A 21,847-nucleotide genomic window follows, 5' to 3' on the forward strand; every position below is an offset into this window, starting at 1 on the left:
TCCACTTGCACAATGGGAGTTCACATTCAGTCCCCTCAAAATAACTATTAATCTCTGGTAACACAAATGTTGCATTCTGTGTGACACCATAAAATAATATGAACTGTGAAAAGAGTTTCCATGCATCTGATGAAATACCTTATTGCCCCTCGGAACTCTTGCAAGAAAGAGTAGATTAGTTGTTTGTCATTCAGTAGTCCTGCTTTTCCCTGGAAAGTTTAATTTACAAGAAAACTTACCTACCTTTTGTTTTTAGAGTCAAAAAGTGTGCAAGAGAGAGGGAGAGACCGATCTCTTCTGTAGCTTGGAGTATTTCAGCTTTTCAAGGCTCACGTTCAGAGCTCTCAAGGAAACTGCTTTATAGAATTCTGTTAACTAATAAGAGTTTGATTAAATCGATGGCTCCTCCTTAGTAAACCATTCCTTGCAAGTTATCCAAGAAAAGAACAGTAACACAGGAGCATCGAGGCACAAAATGTAAAGAACAACAGGGGAAGAATTTGTTTCTTTGCACAAGCAACAGCCAATATCAACAGTGGTCTTTGTCCGTTTAAGAAATAAATGCAGTATTACATCTGGTCCACTAGTAGAAAATGGGCTCAAATGGTACGAGAGACCTGAGATTCACCAATGGATGTCTATTTGTACACACATGCCTGCACTGACTTACACCCCAATAACACCAACTTTAACTCCAAAATTATCCCTTTTTGTTTTAATCCAGAATGAGGCAGCTAGACTGGTGACTGGGAGTAGCCGCCGAGACCACCGGTCCTGAAAGATCTTAATTGTATCCCAGTCCGTTTCCGAGCACCATTCAAAGTGTTGATGCTGACCTTTAAAGCCCTAAATGGCCTCAGTCCTGTATACTTGAAGGAGCGTTTCCACCCCCATTGTTCTGCCCGGACATTGAGGTCCAGTGCCGAGGGCCTTCTGGCGGTTCCCTCGCTGCGAGAAGTGAGGTTATAGGGAACCAGACAGACGGCCTTCTCGGTAGTGGTTCCTGCCCTGTGGAATGCCCTCCCAGCAGATGTCAATGCAATAAACAACTATTTAACTTTTAAAAGTTAAACCCCTGTTTAGGGAAGTTTTTAATGTCTGATGCTGTATTATTTTTAATATTCAGTTGGAGTCCACCCAGAGTGGCTGGGGAATAAAATTATTATTATTATTATTATTATTATTATTATTATTATCAATAATAATAATAATAATGTGGCATTCGTACGGAGCCCCCGGTCGTCTCACGGACTATTGACCCGTACACCACTAATCCACTGCCACCAACCAGGTCCTCCCTGGTAAAATCACTTCAGTCTCAGTCAGCTTTTCAATTCATAAAGAAGAGTGTATTTTATTTCAGACTTAAAACAAAACTATTACAGCATTCCAAACAGTGTTCCTCTTTACTTTCTTAGTCTTATGTTCCTCTCTCTATCTCTACTACCACCCCACACTCAAGGACCAACTGCCCTAACTGTCTCTCTATTACCAACTGCCTTTCCCAACCAGCCAACCCACTCAAAAACCAACCAACTACCCACCCACAACTCCCAACGAACTCCCAGAACTCCTCCCAGAACTCCTTTATAGACCCACTGACTCCACCCCCTGGGTCCTGTCTGTGCAATCTATTTAACTAACGGTATTTCCCCTTCTGCACTCTCTCATATATGGTAACGTCACATACCTCCCCCCTTAAGAAGTTACGATTCAGGAGGGTTAACTTCTTAAAGTTACACTCCTGATCAAACAGTTTTGTATGTGGTTTTGTTTTTTTGTTTTTTTACATATATATATACATACAAAAACAAGTAAATTGTTGATTGTCTTTCTTCATCCTTCACTCTCTGGTTTTCGTGATAAGGCATCCGCCACAATGTCCAAGGATTCTTTCTCAACCGTCGAGAGGTGCTTTTCTCTAGGCAGTAACTTCTTGCTGATGTAGGTGATTGGATATAGGTTTCCTTCTGGTCCTGGCTGGCTTAAGACGGCCCCGTTTCCGGTGTTTGAAGCGTCCTCCTGTTACACGGTAGGGGTTCACAACAATGGGTTTGGCTTCCCCTGTGTCGATCCGATGTTCCACACCTTTGGCCACTCCTGGAATATTACTGAACAAGGATTCATATTCCAGCAAGATCTGTTTTGCTTCCTCTGGCTGTTTAAGGGTTAAAGTCGGAGCCAATTTTATGTCTGTTAATCTACTCTGGGACTCTCTCTTGTTCCCCCAGCATGGTTCTGGTTCACATGGATCCTCTCGTAAGGCATACAGTGTCCATTTTTCTGTTCTAACGTACGGTTTGATCATATTTACATGCACCACTTTTCGCCCTTCCTCTCCTTGCTGGATCACATTCATTTTGGCTTTTGTTTTGTCTTGCCCGGTGCCTCTTCTCTGACATATGTCATAGGTTTGATAGTATTGTTTTATTTGTTTCCCCATTCCTGGCCAATAAAAATTTTGAGCCACTCTCTGTTTTGTATGTGTAATACCCATATGTGCTCCAAATACACTGTTGTGAGCGTGCTGCAGGATTTTGCCTTGGTATTCATGTGGGATTACTAATTGTCTTCTCACTTCTTCACCCCCCCTGCATGGTGGGTCAAGGACTTCTCGATATAAAATGTCCTTGCTCAAACAAAACCGTTCTGGGCACTCAGGAGTTAACGGCCTCTCCGACTCGGCTGCCTCAAAGTACTTTTGTAACTCAGTATCTTCTTTTTGCTTTTTGACAAAACTTGAGGTTTGACTTTTAGTCAAAGGAAATAAAAAGCTGTCTTTTCTTTCCTCACACTGATCATTCCTTTGCTGTTCTTCAGCATTGTCTGCCTCTGCTACTGTATCCACCCCCTCAGGTTTAGGTGACTGTGGGCTCCCTTTTGCTCTGGTAACTATGAAAGTACTCTGCACATGTTCTAAAATGTCCCAACCAAGGAGCACAGGGGCGGGAATTTCTTCCGAAAGGGCTACCTGCCACTTCCCTGCCCAGTTTTTGAACCTGACATCTATTTCTGCCACCTTTAGGATCTCTGCTTGTTTCAAAAGTCCTTTTAATTTCATTACTTTCCCTGGAATTATGGCCTCATCCCTGATTATTTCCGGGTGGACTATGGTGACTTGTGATCCCGTGTCCTTTAACCCGAGATATCTTTTTCCCTCTATCCAGATATACTCTCCAGCGTTCTTTAACAAGAGATTATCTTGTTGTATCACATAACAATGCAGGGCTTCGGCCTCTACTACCTCAGCAGGCTCGGGCCTAGTTGGCATGTCTGTTTCCCCTCCAGCACTCTCTCATATATGGTAACGTCACAAATAAAAATAATAAAAATAATATAAAACTTACTAAATAATTAGCACTGGTTGTTTTAGAAAAGTAGCAACCTTTTTCATTTGCACACAGCTTATCGGAGATCAAATATGACTCAAGCCCAAGAATAAACTTTCAAATCCAATATATTGGCAGCAGTCTTTCCCACCCTTCAAAGATTTTGAGGAATTTTCAGAGTCCACATCAAGATGGACAGCTCCCAGTCTTTATAGTCAGAATTCCATAAAAGCTATTTCCCAGTAAACAATGCCACATGCAGAAATGGCTCACTTTGTTTTTGTTTATCATCTAAAGCTAATGTTTTCAGGAATACCTTTGCATAGAAAATGCACTTGATGTCTTCCTGTGTTCTCCTTGCTAAGCTGTCCAAATTTATACTGCAAACAACTTTCAATGTCTTGTGCTTGGGCAGCTCCACAACTTTGTCTGCCTCCCGTACCTCAGCTTTCCCCCCACACAATCACAGGGGGTTGTTTATACAACACCCCTGAGATTGTGAAAGCGCAGTTTATTTTATGATTGCAGGGTTTTTTATTTGAAATGATGGCAAATCACAGTTGTTTTTCCTGATAAATGATACTGATTTCATATGTTGGAGTGATAGATGTTTCAAAGCCCATACAAACATTCCTGGCTGATAGATATTGGTTTCCTGGTGTGCTTTATCCATCAGCTTTAGTTGCCAGGCAGACTGTAATAATACTCCAGAGCAGGCATGGGGAGTGATCTGATTAATGTTTTAATGCAAGTCCACCTAATTTCAACTTCCTGAAACAGTATGTGAACAGAAACACAGCTGCAGTTCATCCATCAAAATTCACACATCTTCAAATTAGGTGATACACCTTTCCAACCAAACAATGTGCGTATTTTAGGGGAAAGTGTTTATTATATTATGCTGATAATAGAATGTATATTTTACTGAAAATATTATGCAAAATTTAGTATATTAACAAAAAATATTGTGTGTATATATTAAGCATCTTTGTATTGAGCATTATTTGTATATCAACAGAAATGTACACTAAAATGCAGACAAATTTTCATGATTTTTTTCTCTTCTTCTGCACAAACTGGTGCAGAAATATGGTGAACCAAAAAGAACCGTGGAAATGTGAGAAACTAAGAGGAAATCCAAACAGATAAGATTCACTCATCCACACCCTTAAAAACTAGAAGAGGCAGAGGCAGTTTTTAAATCTGAAAGCAGAGATGGATCCTGCCACACCTACTGCTTGCTGAGAATAGGACTGGGCAACTCAGCCTGTACTAAATTATATTGAGATGGTTTATAAATATCAGAGTCTGGTTCAAGTTTGGGATCTGAAGAATGTGTGCTGCTACGCTCTTGGAAGAGCACAAAGAACCATTTATTTAGGTCTTCTTATAAAATGTAATTCCCCTTCATGGATCATTGCCTTGTTGTGGCGAAGGGGCTTCAATAACTCTGAGAAGCTTTGTGATGGCCTGGGAATCCGATTCAGAGGCTGAACCAGAGGAATCCCAGCCTGCACAGGAGTCCCCGCCTCCAGTGCCGGCTGAGCTGGGGCAGGGCCTTGATTCTGAAGCCCCTGCACCTGTGCTGGATCCTCAGGAGCAGGCACCAGGTGAATCCACTCTGGCTCCGGAGGCGATTGAGGACGCATTGCCTACAGGTGCGCCTCTCCCAGCCCTGTCAGGGGAAAGTGAGTCTCCCCCTGGGTCCAGTAACTCACCGGCCTCTCCTGAGCTGCAAAGGCTCAGGGCAGAGAGGCGAAGGGAACTGGTTTCTCCCAGGAGGAGTGCTCACCTTAAGGCCAGGAGAGGCGGGTCACCTGAGGGCCGGGACCGCCCCTGGCCTCAGAGAAGATAAAGGCCAGTCAGCCCGGTCCCAGGTTGCGGGAGCAACGTCGTTGAAGAGCTGTTTCAGCCAGCATCCAGTCCTGTTCCCCCAGAGTTCCTGTCCTTGCCCGGCTCCTCGCTGTGGACCCCGCTTCGCCCGTGGAGGACTGTCTGCCGACCCTCGACTCAGGTCCTGGACCTCGCCCCACGGTAACCTCCCCCCCTGGACCAGCACAAGCTCTGAGCTATGCTGTGCAGGGCCACCCAAGACGGACAGGTCATAGCCAAGAGTTTAGACTCAATGTGATCCACCTGGAGAAGGAACTGGCAAACCACTCCAGTATTTTCCCAAGTAAACTCAATGGACATAAAAAAGGAGAAGCTTTGAGAAGAAAGTGAGAGTTTCCAAGGCATGCTCTGGTTCATGGGGTCACAGAGAGTCAAACACAACTAAGACGACTAAACAACAACAAATAAAATGTAATTAATTTTATCTATGCCTTTTCATGTGATCGTGTTTGCTGTGTGAACTACAGGGGGGAGTATGTGTGTCAAATCACTTCAAGGAATATATTTGGGGTGCATTTGTCTCTTATCAAACTTCACTGCCTTGAAGTGGCATGCAGCATGTGAGTACAGATTTTTTTCTACAGCTAGCCCTGTTTTTGAATTCTGATTAATCATTGCCATCCAGTAGGAATCAAATGCTTTCACCATCTAAAATGTTTGTGAGGCAATTAGATAGTTCTCCCATTTATCTTTTTCAAACCCACTCAGATACACACTTGAGGGCCCTTTGCAATGTTTATCATCCTTGGGGTCAATCAGACTTTGTCACTCAGACTTTGTCAATCAGACTTTGGGGTCAATCAGACTTTGCAATCAGACTTTGTCACTCGTCTTGCACAACCTTTCTCCAGGGGAGTGAGGCGAGGAAGCGACAAGCAGCCCTGTCCTCTGAATTAAAGCCAAATGTGTTCAAGAACACTTTCCCTCATAATAAATTTGTTTAGGAACGAAGCGTTCAAAGAGATTATTTAGTACCATAAAAATAAATATTTGTTGCAGCAATCACAGTTTCCCCCCAATTATTTGCAACACATGGATTGCTAATTGCACAAGCATTCTTTCAAGGGCCAAAGGTGAGTAAGTGACAAGCAGCATAAAATAAAATTGCTCTTGTAATTTTTATGTTACTTTTTCTACAGTTCTGAAATTATACTATATCACACAGTTATGCACACCCAGCAATTTGGTGTAAGCCACCAAAGTGACTTATCTTCACCAGGGAAATGATCAAGTATCCATATTGGTTTTGTCGGACCATTACAAGGAAATTACTTCTTGCCTGTTGTAATTCTCAAAATGGCTTCAAATAATCACAAAGATCTGTTTCAACAATCACAGCAACAAATGTGCAACAAATGGATTGACAGATACTACAACATATGCACCCCCTGTTCTAGAGAAGGATCTGAGCAAGCAAATCTGTTCAGAATACTGCTTGCTTTCTTGCTTACAACACAGCTTTAGATGGACTGCAGCAAATCTCTCGAGATCTGCACCATTGGTACACACATGCAAGACAGAGAAAATTTCTGGAATCAGACTCAGTTCACCATTGATGCTCCAGCAGAACCTGGAGAGGAGGCTTTCCATCTGCTCCTGAAAAACACTCTCAAAGCTTTCATTTTTTTGCAATGGCCATCATGTTTTCCCAGTCTCCAAGAGTGCCTGGCACTGTGGTGCTCAAATAGATAGTTGTAACGCCAGGTTGTCACAAAATGCCATCCCTAGTTGCTGCACAGAATCCGGCACCTTTATTGGGAGGTTCCAAGATCAACATGCACATTCTTTTAGTGTAATGTCTCCAGATCAGAGTTGCCCAAAGCAGCCTCTGAGCTGGTTCCTGTGCTGCATGTTCTCGCCAGCCCTCTGTTGCCTTCCTTCACTTCTGCACTCTGTTCACTTCTGAACAGAGAAGCTGCTGTTGCAATTGTGCTTAATTGCTGTTGCTAACCATCCAGAGGCAGGAATGCTGACACACACACACCCCCCCGACTCAAGAGCTGGGGGTGGGGGCGAGGAGGAGGAGAAAAACCAGAGACGCTTGTTGCTTCTGCTAGCCTGACTGGACAAAGGAGAAAAGTTAGTCTACCTGTGCTGCGTAGCAGGGTACTGTATTTTTGCACAAACGCTCTCCTCCATTTGCACATTAGTTCATTTATCACTCCTCAAGTGTGCTGCCTTCTCAGCATAAAGCACAATTGCTGGCTTTGGTATGTTTTACTGGGAAGTAACTCCCTTTTTTTCATGATTTTTTTCTCAATTTTTCATGATTTTTTTCTCTTCTTCTGCACAAACTGGGGCAGAAATATGGTGAACCAAAAACAGTGGAAATGTGAGATACTAAGAGGAAACCCAAACAGATAAGATTCACTCATCCACACCCTTAAAAACTAGAAGAGGCAGAGGCAGTTTTTAAATTTGAAAGCAGAGATGGATCCTCTCACGCCTACTGCAGGGAAATTACTCCTTGCCTGATCATGAATGATCACGAATTCATATTGATTTTGTAGGACCATTACAAGGAAATTACTTCTTGCCTGTTGTACTTCTACTCAGAATGCCTTCAAATAATCACAAACATCTGTTCCAACAATCGCAGCTCTCAACCAATTATTTGCAACACATGGATTGACAGATACTACAACATATGCACATCCTGTTCTACAGAAGGACCTAAGCAAGGAACTCTATTGAGAATACTGCTTGCTTGGTTCCAACACAGCTTTAGATGGACTGCAGCAAAACTCTCGAGATTTGGACAATTGGTACACACATGCAAGACAGAGAAAAGGTTTCTATAAATATTCTCAAGCTGGAATCAGACTCAGTTCACCATTGATGTTCCAGCAGAACCTGTAGAGGAGCCTTTCCATCTGCTCCTGAAAAACACTCTCAAAGCTTTCAATTTTTTTGCAATGGCCATCATGTTTTCCCAGTCTCCAAGAGTGCCTGGCACTGTGGTGCTCAAATAGATAGTTGTAACACCAGGTTGTCACAAAATGCCATCCCTAGTTGCTGCACAGTATCCAGCACCTTTATTGGGAGGTTCCAAGATCAACATGCACCTTCTTTTAGTGTAATGTCTCCCAAACATGGAATAGTCACATACCCTTTTTGAGAGAAAGAGCACTTGGAACCGCTGGGATCTTGCACTGCTCAAAATTGGGGTGGCATGCAACAAGATGGCATAAGAAGTCTTCCTTGACATAGATTGTGGGGGTAGGATGCAGAGGGCTTCTTCACTGCTTTGCTGTCAGCTCCAGCCCAGTCTCTCAGAGACGGGCAGTGGGGTCAGGCTGGGACTAGTGATGTGCCCCTCTGAGCTCCTGAGACCTTGCCCAGGGCCTGATGTGTTTGATCGCTGCTCTCAGGTCTAGGTTGGACCCTGGGCTAAATTTTCCTAGACCTTCAGGACATGGCAAAGTGCAGACTTTTCCCTTTATATGTCCAATGCTTGGGCCCTGTTCCAAGAATACCTGGGCCCTAAGCTCTCTAAGGAGACAAGCAAGCAAATAAGCATCCCTCCAGGTGGGTTGGGTCTGCAAGGATTTTTGCATGTGCTAGCATCTGTGTGTCCTTGGAGATGGAGGCAGCATTGGCAATGGCTCAGCATCCGATTTACTCTAGTCCTCTCCCCTGAAGGAGAAGGCTTCTTGCTGACTGGAAGAGGCACCAAGGCGGTATCTGGCTTGGAATGTCCAATGTTACAGGCACAGAACATTTTTCTGCCAACCCGCTTGGTGCCTCTCTGTTCTCTAGACTACTGGCCTTCTCCCTGGGCTCAGACGCTTCTTGGGATCCTCATTTCACCTCTTGCATCCGGCTAAGACCTTCCCAAGGGTTATTCAGCCCCACCTTCCTGAGCTCCTCCCACTGATCTTCAGGATCCAACCATTCCCTCTGTGATGTCTCCATGGAACTCATGACATCATTTCTTAAGATTTAAAAAGTAGCAGTGGGAATTTCTGATCCAGGTTCTATGGCATCCAAAATTTGCTTTAACCCTTTCTCTCTGTAAAGGGAAGTTCTCCTTTCTGCACATAACTGTGGCATTATGGGAGAAGTATTGCTTCTTTTCTCTTGCATTCTGGGAAGTCTCGCTTATAATCTTTTCTCTGCTTCTGCACACACTGTACAAACCTGTTCTAAACACCAAGACATTCCCTCATTCCTCAGTTCATCTTAAGTTCATGAACAAACAATATGATCTGTTCTTAATGCATAGCTGACCACATCTACGGAACTCGATTATTATATTCTTTCATGTTATGATCAATCATTAGTAATTGTTTTAGTCATGCTATATCAATCTTTAGTTATAATTTAATTAGGAGGTTTCATGCCTGTCTAGTTCCAGCTCCGTTTCCCAGCCTTTAATCTATCGGTGATTAATGTTTATATGTAATTCCCGCCTTGTACTTATGTTAACCAATCAGCAACAAGTTGCTTTGTGTTTGTATCAACCAATCAGCCACAAGCACACCTGTGGCAATGTTTGTAATATTCAATAAAAGAGAGTTCTCGGGGCTTGCCCCAGCAGACGCCTCTCATATGACACCTGCCACTCGTCCTGTCGTGAATTCATTCCAACATCTCTGCTCCATGATCCCAATGGAAATTCCTCCTTTTCAATCTGACCCATGAAGGAGATTGCTATGGGCATCAAACATACACTCTCCATTTCCCCTACTTCTCCCCACATATTCCCCACACACCCTCAAAATTGACTCTGTGGGAGTCAGGAGAACCGCAAGCACAGTGCAGAGGGAATGAAGGTGAGGAGGGGTTGTGCCAACCAGCAGACTGGAATGTTTGTCCTGATGGAATGATTGGAAGAGCGTGAAGTTGAATTCCACCAACAACAAATAAATAGATGACATGAATGAGTTGGATGATTTACATTGCCATCTAAGCAGAAGCAGAGCTAGTTGCTCCTGCACACAGGCGCGGGGTGAGCATATCAGGGGGGCGCCGCCCACGGCGAGCGGTGAGCGTCCGGGGGCGCCATGCAGCAATGTGACCCCGCCTCAGGGATGACACCAGGGGTGGCCCGCACCCCACTTCCTCCTCCAGTGCATCTGGGACACCAGTAGTTGGTTAGTTTGCTTATTTTAAGAATATTTTTTATTAAATTTCAATTACAATAATCCAATGGTAGCCTCATTATAACACTGCCAAATTAAAACACAATTACTAATCCCAATAGATATCCTGGGGTTCCTTAACATTTGCACATGGGGTCAGAAATTAGAACATGTTGGAATGTAGAAAGAGAAGAAGCAGACAGTACAAATGTAATTTTATTGTGGTGTTTTAAAAAAATTAATGCACATATTTGAACATTAGGAAACTATTAAGCCTCATGAGAGTATTCTGCTGAATCTTATAAATAGGGCTGGATTAAATGCATACAGTGCACTCTATTTCATCCTTCCAGGCTGAAGGCAGACTCATGATTCCTCATGGATGTCCCAGCAGAACTTGAAGGGCAGCTTTTCCATTCTCTCTTTAAAAACACTGTCAAACCTTTCACTTTGTGCGACTGTCATCATGTTCTTCCAGTCTCCAACAGTGCCTGGCCCAGGAAGCAGACAGAAAGAACGTGCATTGTGGTGGTCAAATAAATATCCATAACTCCAGATATATTCCATCCCTAGATGCCATTGTCAGGTGAATATGTCAGGATTCTGCAAGCAGCACCAAGTCACTTTGATCTACCATTAACTTACCTTTGTGAAGCAAACCTCCTATTTAAACAAGGAAAAAACAACAGGGAAAGTACATAATAGAACAACTCTAAAATTAGGAAATAACAGAAACTGAGAGTTTCATGAAGACTGGGAAAATGAAATCACTATTAGTTGGTAGCTATCACATGTCAGTGTAAATATCAGGTGAATCTGTAGGGGATTTTTCCTGTAGTCAGTTTTTCTACCATTAACTTACCTTTGCGAAGAAAATGTCCTTTCCTGTGGTCCAGGAGATCCAGTGGCATGAACTCATAGTTTGCCCTGGGATCTGCTTTCATTTTATTAAATGTAGCCTGATCCACAACAGCATCCACCTCCTTTTCCGTCAGTCGCTTTCCCAGGAAGTTGCATCATTTCAATACACAGCTTCTCAGGTCCTGAAATGGAACGTGGTTTTAATGTCAGGCCATCCACAATAGAGAAACCTGACAGCCTAGAGACTAAAACTCATGGAATAGGCAGGATTACAAGCAGGGGAAACAAGCAGCCTGGATCTTTCTTTGCCTAGTTTGGAATAATTGCAATTGCATTATATTATACTTTCATTGTTGCTTTTATTCCATGAGCCATGCAGAATGCATTATATTCTGGGGCAGCTCTGAGTCCACAAGTAAATAAATAAATGTCCCTGTTGAAGACACAAGGGAGGTTCTGTGACATCTCTCCTCAGCATCAGAGGGCCTGTGAAATGACATATCTTGCTTGGGATCATGACACTTTATTTATAGCCCCATAATCCCTCAGGGGAAATGCTTACAGTGCACTTTTCGCAGTCTAGGGTCTGAAAAGCTGCACCCAAATCCATGGCCTGCTAGGCTTTGAAAAATCTTTTGGAAAGGAAGCGAGAGCAGCTGGGAAAAGAGCAGCTGAGGGCACTGGAATAATCAAATTGCTTCCTTCCTCCATTTTGTAAAGGTGAGTTTTGATGGATGTTTAATATCAGACTGCATAGCATTTTGATAACTTACCTTCTTCATTTCCTCATAGGTAAGAAACAGAATATTGAAGTCATCCTTGTGAGAGTACCAGCCTCCCACATGGTCCAGCCATAAACTTGCAAATACTGATGCGAGAGACATTGATTTGAGATAAAATGTAGATCAGATGATTTAAAAAAAAAAAAAAAAAAACATTCAGAGGGAAGCAGTACGAACATTTAAAGTCCATTACAACAATTTTAAGGGATCATTTTAAGAACCAGCAGTGGTACAAACCATTAAACAGAAGCTGAATTAATACCATCCACCTTCACCAAACACTTTCTCAGAGAAGGAATTTGCAGAAGAGTTCTGCATTTTAAGGCTGCCTGCAGTGCTTCCCATCCCTGTGTGATGGGAGAGTGATGGGTGGGCTGAGATCAGTCTAGCCTTCCTCCAGCTCCCTTCCTTCTCAATCTGGCAGTTTCCTTATGTTGTGTTGCATTTAATACTTGCAACATTTAGAGACACTGTCTGGGTTTCTGACTTAACTTGACACAAATCTCTCCACTTGATTAAGGATTAGGTCTCCACCTTGTATGATTTGTAGCTGCTGCATCCTAATGCAGACAGCATACAAATCCACCTGATTTCCTTTGGGAGTTGGCCAGATCTACACCCTTCCTTCTGCGTCAATGGGCACCAGTCATCAGTGGCATAAAATGGTGTAGTTGGAGTCTCAGTTGGAGACGCTTTGTGATGCATGGATGTGGAATTTCCTCAGAGTAACCTATGGCATCAGACATGGCATTGGGAAAATGTTCCTTACCACACAGAGAATTTCTTTAATCTGTTGTCAAAGGAGGTTAAAGATGAAGGGACAAAAGTGATTCATTTTAGAATGGCAAATCTTCTTTACCTTTTCCAGCCAAAAACCTCTCCATGAAAATTCCAAAATCTTCTACCTCTTCCAATTTGACTGCCATTTTGGAAAAATGGTAATAGGAAACCAAGACATCCTTTGGGTTTCTGGCCACATAAACAACCTGCAGGAATAACAACAAATTCTTTCGATTCCTGGTCTTATTTTTTCTACTGTCCCTTATGTTTTGCTTCTGTAGTTATTTCTCTGGTTGTGAAATGTGCCAGGAACTAAGTTGTTGAAGTGGGATATATATGCATAAAATAATAAATGGATGGATCTCAGATATCTCTTCTTGTGGATTCTTGGTGCTTCCAAGTTGCTTTATAGCCCTGGCAGCCTCACCCTCTTTTGCAGCATGAATGTCACATGCACAGTGCAATCCTATGGTGTTGAATGAGCTTATTCTTATTAAGTCTGTTGGATGGCACCCTTGCAATGAATGCCTTTTTTAAAAAAAACAATACTTTTATTTTGCTTTAAACCAATACATATAAATATAGACAACCAAAATTACAAAAGAAAATTACTTAATAATGATAATAATGAAAAAAGCTAAAAAAAAAAACCTACAAAAAACTCAAAGTACATGACATAAAACATAATCTATTATGGGAAAGAAAAAAGGAAAAGGAAAGAGGAAGAAGAAGGATGAGAAAAAAAGAAAAAGGGAAAGGGAAAAGGAAAAGGGAAGAAGAAGAAGAAGAAGAAGAAGAAGAAGAAGAAGATGATGAACCAAAACACAATAAGGCTCATCTATTGTACGCTTCCATCAAGGTCACAGCAGATCATTATTCTTATCGATTCTCTCTATCTGCATTTCAAGGAATCCCTCATCTTGGTAATAATAATAATACTAATAAATTTTTATTTATATCCCGCCCTCCCCAGCTGAAGCTGGGCTCAGGGCGGCTAACAACAATCAAAATAATCCAACATTCTAAAAACATTCATTATAAAATTAATTAAAATCAAATTGATGGCAACCATTAAGCAAAATTCTATGCAGATTGCCAGAGGAGGGGGTCAGGCTGCGCCCTGACCAAAGGCCTGGTGGAACAGCTCTGTCTTGCAGGCCCTGCGGAAAGATGTCAGGTCCCGCAGGGCCCTAGTCTCTTGTGACAGAGCGTTCCACCAGATTGGAGCCGTGGCCGAGAAAGCCCTGGCTCTAGTTGAGGCTAGCCTAACCTCTCTGTGGCCTGGGATCTTCAGGATGTTTTTATTTGCAGACCGTAAATTTCTCTGTGGGACATACCAGGAGAGGCGGTCCCGTAGGTACGAGGGTCCTAGGCCGTATAGGGCTTTAAAGGTTAAAACCAGCACCTTAAACCTGATCCTGTACTCCACCGGGAGCCAGTGCAGCTGGTATAGTACCGGATGAATATGATCTCGCAGCGAAGACCCCATAAGGAGTCTCACCGCGGCATTCTGCACCCGCTGGAGTTTCTGGGTCAGTCTCAAGGGCAGCCCCACGTAGAGCGAGTTACAATAATCCAGTCTGGAGGTGACCGTCACGTGGATCACAGTGGCTAGGTCAGGGCGAGAGAGATAAGGAGCCAACTGCTTAGCTTGGTGGAGATGAAAAAATGCCGCCTTTGTTATAGCTGCAATCTGCGCCTCCATAGAGAGGGAGGTATCGAAGATTACACCCAAACTCTTAACAGACGATGCTGGCACTAATTGCACCCCCGCAAGAGATGGGAGTTGCCCCCTCAATCCCATATCGCCCCATCCCAGCCAGAGGACCTCTGTCTTCGAAGGATTTAACTTCAACCGGCTCCCACGTAACCATCCAGCCTCAGCTTCCAGACATCTGGTCAGTGTGTCTGGGGCCGAGTCAGGATGGTCATCCATCAACAGATAGAGTTGGGTGTCATCGGCATACTGATGGCAACCCAGCCCAAAACTCCGGACAAGCTGGGCGAGGGGGCGCATAAAGATGTTAAAAAGCATCGGGGAGAGAATCACACCCTGAGGCACTCCACACACCAAGGAGTGGCGCGATGACAATTCCCCCCCAAGCGCCACCCTCTGTCCCCGACCAGAGAGAAACGAGCACAGCCATTGAAGGACTGTGCCCTGGATCCCCACGTCGGCAAGGCGGTGGTCCAGGAATTCGTGATCGACCATGTCGAAGGCTGCTGACAGGTCTAGGTCGACCCGCCTCGATCCAGCTGCCTGCGGAGATCATCTGTTAGGGCGACCAGAGCCGTCTCGGTCCCATGACCAGCGCGGAAGCTGGACTGGAATGGATCCAGAGCCGATGTTTCATCCAGAAACCTACCAAGCTGTTCAGCAACCGCTCTCTCAATCACCTTACCCAGGAATGGAAGATTCGAAACCGGGCGGTAATTGGATAGATCTAAGGGATCTAATGATGTTTTCTTTAAGAGTGGGCGCACCACTGCCTCCTTCAGTTCCCCTGGGAATATCCCGGTGCCAAGGGACAAATTGATGATATCACCCAGGGGGGCCCGCACCTCGTCTGGATACGCTCTAATTAGCCAAGACGGGCATGGGTCAAGAGGGCAGGTGGTGGGCTTTCCAGCTCGGAGGAGTCTGTTCACATCGGCTGGGGATATCCGGTCGAAGTGGTCCAATACTGGACCCGAGGACAGTCGAGGGGCCTCCAGTTCCTTTATTGTATCCAAATTGGCAGGGAGGTCATGGCGGAGCAACAGGACCTTCTCCGCAAAAAAGCTTGCAAATGCCTCACAGCTGTGTGTCAAATTGTTATTTAAATTTGGCTGTCCTTCAAGGGACATTAAAGACCTAATTTTACTAAATAATTGCGCCGGGCGAGAGCTAGCGGAGGCAATGGAGGCCGAGAAGTAGGACTTCTTAGCGGCCTTCACTGCCATCTCGTAGGTTTTCATAAAAACCCTATAAGATGTTCTTGAGGCTCCGTCACAGGCACCCCGCCATACTCGTTCTAGCCGTCTGAGGTCCCGCTTCATTTTCCGAAGCTCCTCGGTAAACCAGGGAGCCCGGTTTCTGCGGGGTCGCAGAGGGCGCCTAGGTGAGATCTCATCGATGGCTGCTAGGAGCTGGATATTCCAGTCCTCAACAAGCTCAGTCAATGAGTCGCCAGGGGGAGCAAGGTCCCGCAAGGTCTAATAGAATCTATGGATGCTTGTGCCGATAGGAAAAACTTGAGCTCTTAGCCGAGTTCTTAGCAGGGTTCTGCAGCGATAGAAAGTGTTGCCTTGTGTGTGGATAATAAATCAGACTGAACGCAGGCTTCTTGCTAATCTCTAACAGCCTTTAATGAGAAGAAAAACATCATAAATCAGTCCCGGCGAGAGAGCAGGCATCCTTCTCGCCTCTCAGCCAAAAAGGAAAGGAAACTCACACACAAAGAAAGATTCCCGTATGTGAACCAAACCACGCCCCCAGAATGTGAGAAGTCACACAGAACTGTTTAACCCTGTAAGTTCTGATTCTCCTCACAGATCACATCTATACCGACGCCAAAGATCAAATCCAGCGTGTGGCCTGCTTGATGTGTGGGGCCTGAAACAAACTGGGAGAGCCCTAGTGTCGCCATGGAAGACACCAGGTCCAGAGCCTGTGAGGAGGGAGTGGCATCAGCATGGATGTTGAAGTCCCCCAATACCAATAGGTTAGGGAACTCCAAGGCCCAGCCGGCCACCGACTCCAGCAGGCCTGACAGGGTGGCTGCTGGTGCGCTAGGTGGCCGGTACACCAGCCAGACAGCCAAGCTCACCTCGGAGCCCCACACTAGGCCAACACATTCAATGCCAGGGATCGATGGTGATGGTAGAGCCCTGAAAGAACAATCTTCCCGGATTAATAATGCCACCCCTCCCCCCTGGCCCACAGTCCGCGACTGGTCGAGGACGGAGAAACCCGGGGGCGCCATCTCTCGTAAGGTAACAGTTTCCCCTTCGCGCACCCAGGTCTCCGTCACACAAGCCAGGTCAACCCCCTGCGAGGTGAAGAAATCTCGCAGGGTGACGGTTTTGTTGCCTATAGACCTGGCATTGCACAACACCAGTGACGGAGGTGAGTAATCCTTGCTCACCCTACCTTCGTCCCTCGGGATGGGGTGCAGATTGGAAGGGGTACGAGCATATCTGTATCTCGATCTCCTTCGCCTATGACATCTGCCCCCACCACCATACCTCCCTCGCCCCACTACGGTAGCAATCCCAAGCCTCAAACCAACCTCCATTTACAAAATAGAAAAACAAATCAAACCAAAAACAATTGTACCAAACGAAACAAATCCCCACCCCACTCAATATCCAACCCCAAACCAAAATAAAACGGAACAAAATAAAAATACATCAATAAAAACCACCGTTCACGGTGGTACAACAAAGTAAAAAGTAAAAACCCCTTTAAAACACTTTAAAATATATAAAAACATTTTAAACATTTGCTGCAGCAACACCAGTGTCCTTAAAACTGTAGCGGTGGTGAGTGTGGGCCCCGCCCCTAGGCCTGTTGGAGTGGGCCTACAGGAGGGAGAGGCCTTCCTCAACACCCACGGTGCAACAGCAGCAGTGTCCCAGTGCCTCAATGAGGCCTCTTAAGCTGTGGCAGTGGTGAGTCAGTCTGGGCCCCGCCCCCTGGGCCAGGTGGCATTAGGCTGAGGAGGGAGCGGCCTTCCCCAACTCACAGTGCAGCAACAGCAGCGGTGTCCCAGTGCCTCAATGAGGCCTCTTAAGCTGTGGCAGTGGTGAGTCAGTCTGGGCCCCGCCCCCTGGGCCAGGTGGCATTAGCCTGAGGAGGGAGCGGCCTTCCCCAACTCACAGTGCAGCAACAGCAGCGGTATCAGGGAACATTTCTCTATGAGGTATCATTCTAAACATAACCAGGTCTTTCTTGTTGAACCCTTATCCCCTAGATAATTATTCATACATTCCCATTCTTCTTTCATCATCTTTTTAGGTTTATCTCGTAGTGCATCTGTCAGCTTTGCGAGCTCCAAGTACTCACACAACGAATGCCATGTTTTGAATGGGCCGCAAGACGACTGAAAACCACCACATAAAATGGGTGCTGTTGATGAACTATTAATAAATTGTGGTGATCAAAGAGCAAATGGAATGTGCATGTTCTGGCAAAAGTACTGTACCTGCAAGGAAGCATAAAGACTGGCCATGCAATGCTAGTTACAAACAATGAGTATCGTACCGTGCCAAAAGTTACAGAAGACCAGGTGCAAAGCATGAGAGTTGTGATATGCCAAGAACATGTCAAAGGCAATGAGAAATGCCAATATTCAGATGAACACCTAAAAAGAGTATTTAAGATCAGGCTTTTCAGGAGGGTTGGTGTGTCTGACGCAGCCGGGATCCCACTGTCTGCCCACCTGATCCAGAAGGAGAGTGGTGAGTGTATGTGTGATTCTGTGAGTGACTGAGTGCATGTTCTCTTGTCTTGTTACGTGTTCTGCTTGTTAATCAACAAAGCAATGTTATGTAGAAATTCCAATATATTGGTTGTTTGACTGCTTACTTGTGTTCTGCCTGAAGTGCACTGAATCTCAGATAAAAGAACCTGTTTTATTCTTAACACCCTCCAGGACTTTTACTATGGTGGAGCATAAACTCTGTGCTGTTTAGGAGTCATGGGAATTATTCCAAGCTCAGGGTGCACAGAGCATTATTCATTCATATGGTGTCATGGTATTGACGGAGAACGCAGGGGAGGAGGAGAGACAAGTAGAGGAATGAGGGCAAGAAGTGCCAGTGGAGGAAAGGAGGGAAACTCAGGAGGAGGGAAGGCTCTCAGATGTTGGAGCAGAGCCTCAACACCGCACAGGAAGCTCTGGCATGGACAGCGAAGCAGTGCCGGTTCCATCTGCTCAGGAAAGGAGAGTGTTAAAGAGGAGGGGGCAGAGACATCAAATGAGAATGCCTCGCCTCTTCTGCTGGAAAAAGGGCGGACGTAAGTCACTCCGAGAATCTGACCCAGAGGATTTGGACGCATGATTATGTGTGCTGCTTGTACATATGTAAAATAAAGGATGTATATATGTATCTCTGAGTGAGCAGAGGCATTTCTTACGGAGAGCATTCACAACCCATCACATGTGGACAAAGGAATTGCAGCTGAATGAACTGCCCTCAAAAATTGAGAAATGTTAACGGAAACTGAGATGTTCATTTAAATAAGGCAAGACAAACATTTAATATGATCAAATAATTAATGTGCTGTTTCCTACTTTTGTTCTTTTGTTCTTTAATCCTTTGGGTACTAAATAGTAGGGTAGATGGGAAGCAAAGAGGCGAGGTGATGGACGACTGACGTAATCCACTTTGCGGACATTGTACTCCAGCCACGGAGCCCTGTCTACTAAGTCGAATTTTTCAGTTCCATCTCGGTGACCTTCATGATAAATCAAGCTCAAAATATTTTGGGTCCATATTGTGCCTATAAATGAGAATAAGCATACTTAATTTCATTCATATGGGGACGTGGGTGGCGCCATGGTCTAAACCACGGAGCCTAGGGCTTGCCGATCAGAAGGTCAGTGGTTTGAATCCCCGCCACGGAGTGAGCTCCCGTTGTTTGGTCCCTGCTCCTGCCAAGCTAGCAGTTTGAAAGCACGTCAAAGTGCAAGTAGATAAATAGGGTAAACGGCATTTCTGTGAGCTGCTCTGGTTCTCCAGAAGCGACTTACCATAGATTCCCGCACATAAGACGACTTTTTAACCCTGGAAAAGAGGTTAAGAACAGACCTCCGGAACGAATTAAGTTCTTACCCCAAGGTACCACTGTACTTTGATTCCGCAGTTTCAAACTATGATCTTTTATCAATGCATTCTAGGAACAGGAATATTGACAAATGGCCAGTGGGACAAACATAATAGGCAAAGGGCAGCTGCAGAAACCTTTCTTCATGTCACCCAAGTCCTAAATGCCTGTACAATGCAGAATCTCCCCTCTCTCTTCTCTCCCACTCCCAGTTATTGGGTCTTCCCCACCCCACCAACCCTCCAAGGCAGATTTGGGGAACACTGGGGACACAAGGGGAGAGAAGAGTGAAGGAAGTTCTGGTGTGGAAGTGGAAGTTATTGCATGTAGGGCACAACTGCATTTGATATGCCCCCCCCCCCCCGCATGATTGGCAAAGCTGTGGCAGATAAATGCTGAAATAAAGAGACACAGGATGAAAAGTTTTTAAGAATAGAATTTTACAATCACCATTTTACCACCACATACAAAATCCTGAAAGTCAGTGAATACAATAAACCCTTAGCAAGCACATTTTAATGTTTTTGATGTGTATTTATGTTGTTTTCAAAACCTCAGACAGGTTGGCAGTGGTGGAAAACATATTACTCCATCTTAAAAATAATAATTGCCCAGTTCATCTTTATGTAACCAGGTAAGTTCAATACTACCAGTATTCACCTCACCTTTTAAACTTGCCTTAGGATAATATAGATACTATTTACATATATGTGCGTATCCAACACGATGGAATTGAAATGATGGTTCAACATACGAAAATGTACTCTTACCTGATTTTGGATAAGTGACTAAAAATACATCACTGTCTCTTATTTCAAAATTCTCCAGGGAATCTAAGTACTCCACTGAAATGAATTCTGACTGGAAATAAAATCCTCTGTAGGTGAAAAGGTATTTCTCGTCTGGTTGCATTGCCTGCCTAAGAATAAAGAGAAGAGAATAGTTCCCTCTATTATACGACACTGGGAAAATGCAAAGAAATAGAGTTGCCATTTTGTGAAATCCTACTCCTCTTGCAGACCCCATAGCAGAATCCCATGCTTCTCTTCCATCACAGGTGAGCAACATAAAGGTCCATCATTCAAAGAACTGAGACTTGACCCATCATTGAGGCAACAAAGCATTCTCCCCCCCCCCCCCCGCTTTAAATGTTTTTTAAAATGGTGCTGCTTTCAACTCAAAGCTGGCTTTGCCCTACACAATAAGGCTTTTCTCTTTCACCCTGACATAGTTATTTCTCAAGTGCATGTGTGCAGCATGCAAAATAGCAGCCCTTGGCCTCACTTTATGCTGCCTGGCGTCATAATATTGAATATGATGCATGACATCGAGATATACCACCTTGTGTTATTATAGATGAATGGGTGCTTTATAAACATTTAAATAAAAATAAAATCCATGGCTTAAAAGTGATAAAGAAATAAAGTGCCATGAAGACAGAAAAATCACTTTAATTCTCTAGATAAGTCTTGTGTTTCATCGCTAAGAAATACAACAATCATTTAGTGGAAAACATTGTATGTCCAAAATAGTAACAAGAAAAATACTCTGATTGATTTTCCAATATATAAATTAAGGGTTGTATCCCATGCCGAATGAGCAGGGTTCCACTTGCACAATGGGAGTTCACATTCAGTCCCCTCAAAATAACTATTAATCTCTGGTAGCACAAATGTTGCATTCTGTGTGACACCATAAAAAAATATGAACAGTGAAGAGTTTCCATGCATCTGATGAAATACCTTATTGCCCCTCGGAACTCTTGCAAGAAAGTGTAGATTAGTTGATTGTCATTCAGTAGTCCTGCTTTTCCCTGGAAAGTTTAATTAACAAGAAAACTTACCTACCTTTTGTTTTTAGAGTCAAAAAGTGTGCAAGAGAGAGGGAGAGACCGATTTCTTCTGTAGCTTGGAGTATTTCAGCTTTTCAAGGCTCACGTTCAGAGCTCTCAAAGGAAACTGCTTTATAGAATTCTGTTAACTAATAAGAGTTTGATTAAATCGATGGCTCCTCCTTAGTAAATCATTCCTGGCAAGTTATGCAAGAAAAGAACGATAAAACAAGATCATCTAGGCACAAAATGTAAAGAACAACAGGGGAAGAACTTGTTTCTTTGCACAAGGAACAGCTAATATCAACAGTAGTCCGTTTAACAAATAAATGCAGTATTACATCTGCTCAGGTCCACTAGTAGAAAATGGGCTCAAATGGTACGAGAGACCTGAGATTCACCAATTGATGGCTATTTGTACACACATGTATGTAACCTGAAGCGTATGTAACCTGAGGTACCACTGTAATTCCTTT

At 44.1% G+C, this 21,847-nt stretch overlaps 1 pseudogene across 1 annotated transcript; it reads right to left on the bottom strand.

Annotated features, from left to right (window-relative positions):
• Positions 1-10,504: 10,504 nt before the first annotated feature.
• On the bottom strand, positions 10,505-21,528 carry LOC308474310 (amine sulfotransferase-like; annotated as a pseudogene). The gene is made up of 7 exons (XR_013991613.1): positions 21,388-21,528; positions 20,311-20,459; positions 19,008-19,216; positions 12,809-12,935; positions 11,941-12,035; positions 11,169-11,349; positions 10,505-10,797 (listed from the first exon to the last, which is right to left on the bottom strand). The product of XR_013991613.1 is annotated as an amine sulfotransferase-like (transcript).
• Between the last annotated feature and the right edge of the window lie 319 nt (positions 21,529-21,847).

This window comes from Podarcis pityusensis (assembly GCF_964106645.2).
Source record: "Podarcis pityusensis genome assembly, chromosome: 3".
Classification (NCBI taxonomy): Eukaryota; Metazoa; Chordata; class Lepidosauria; order Squamata; family Lacertidae; genus Podarcis; species Podarcis pityusensis.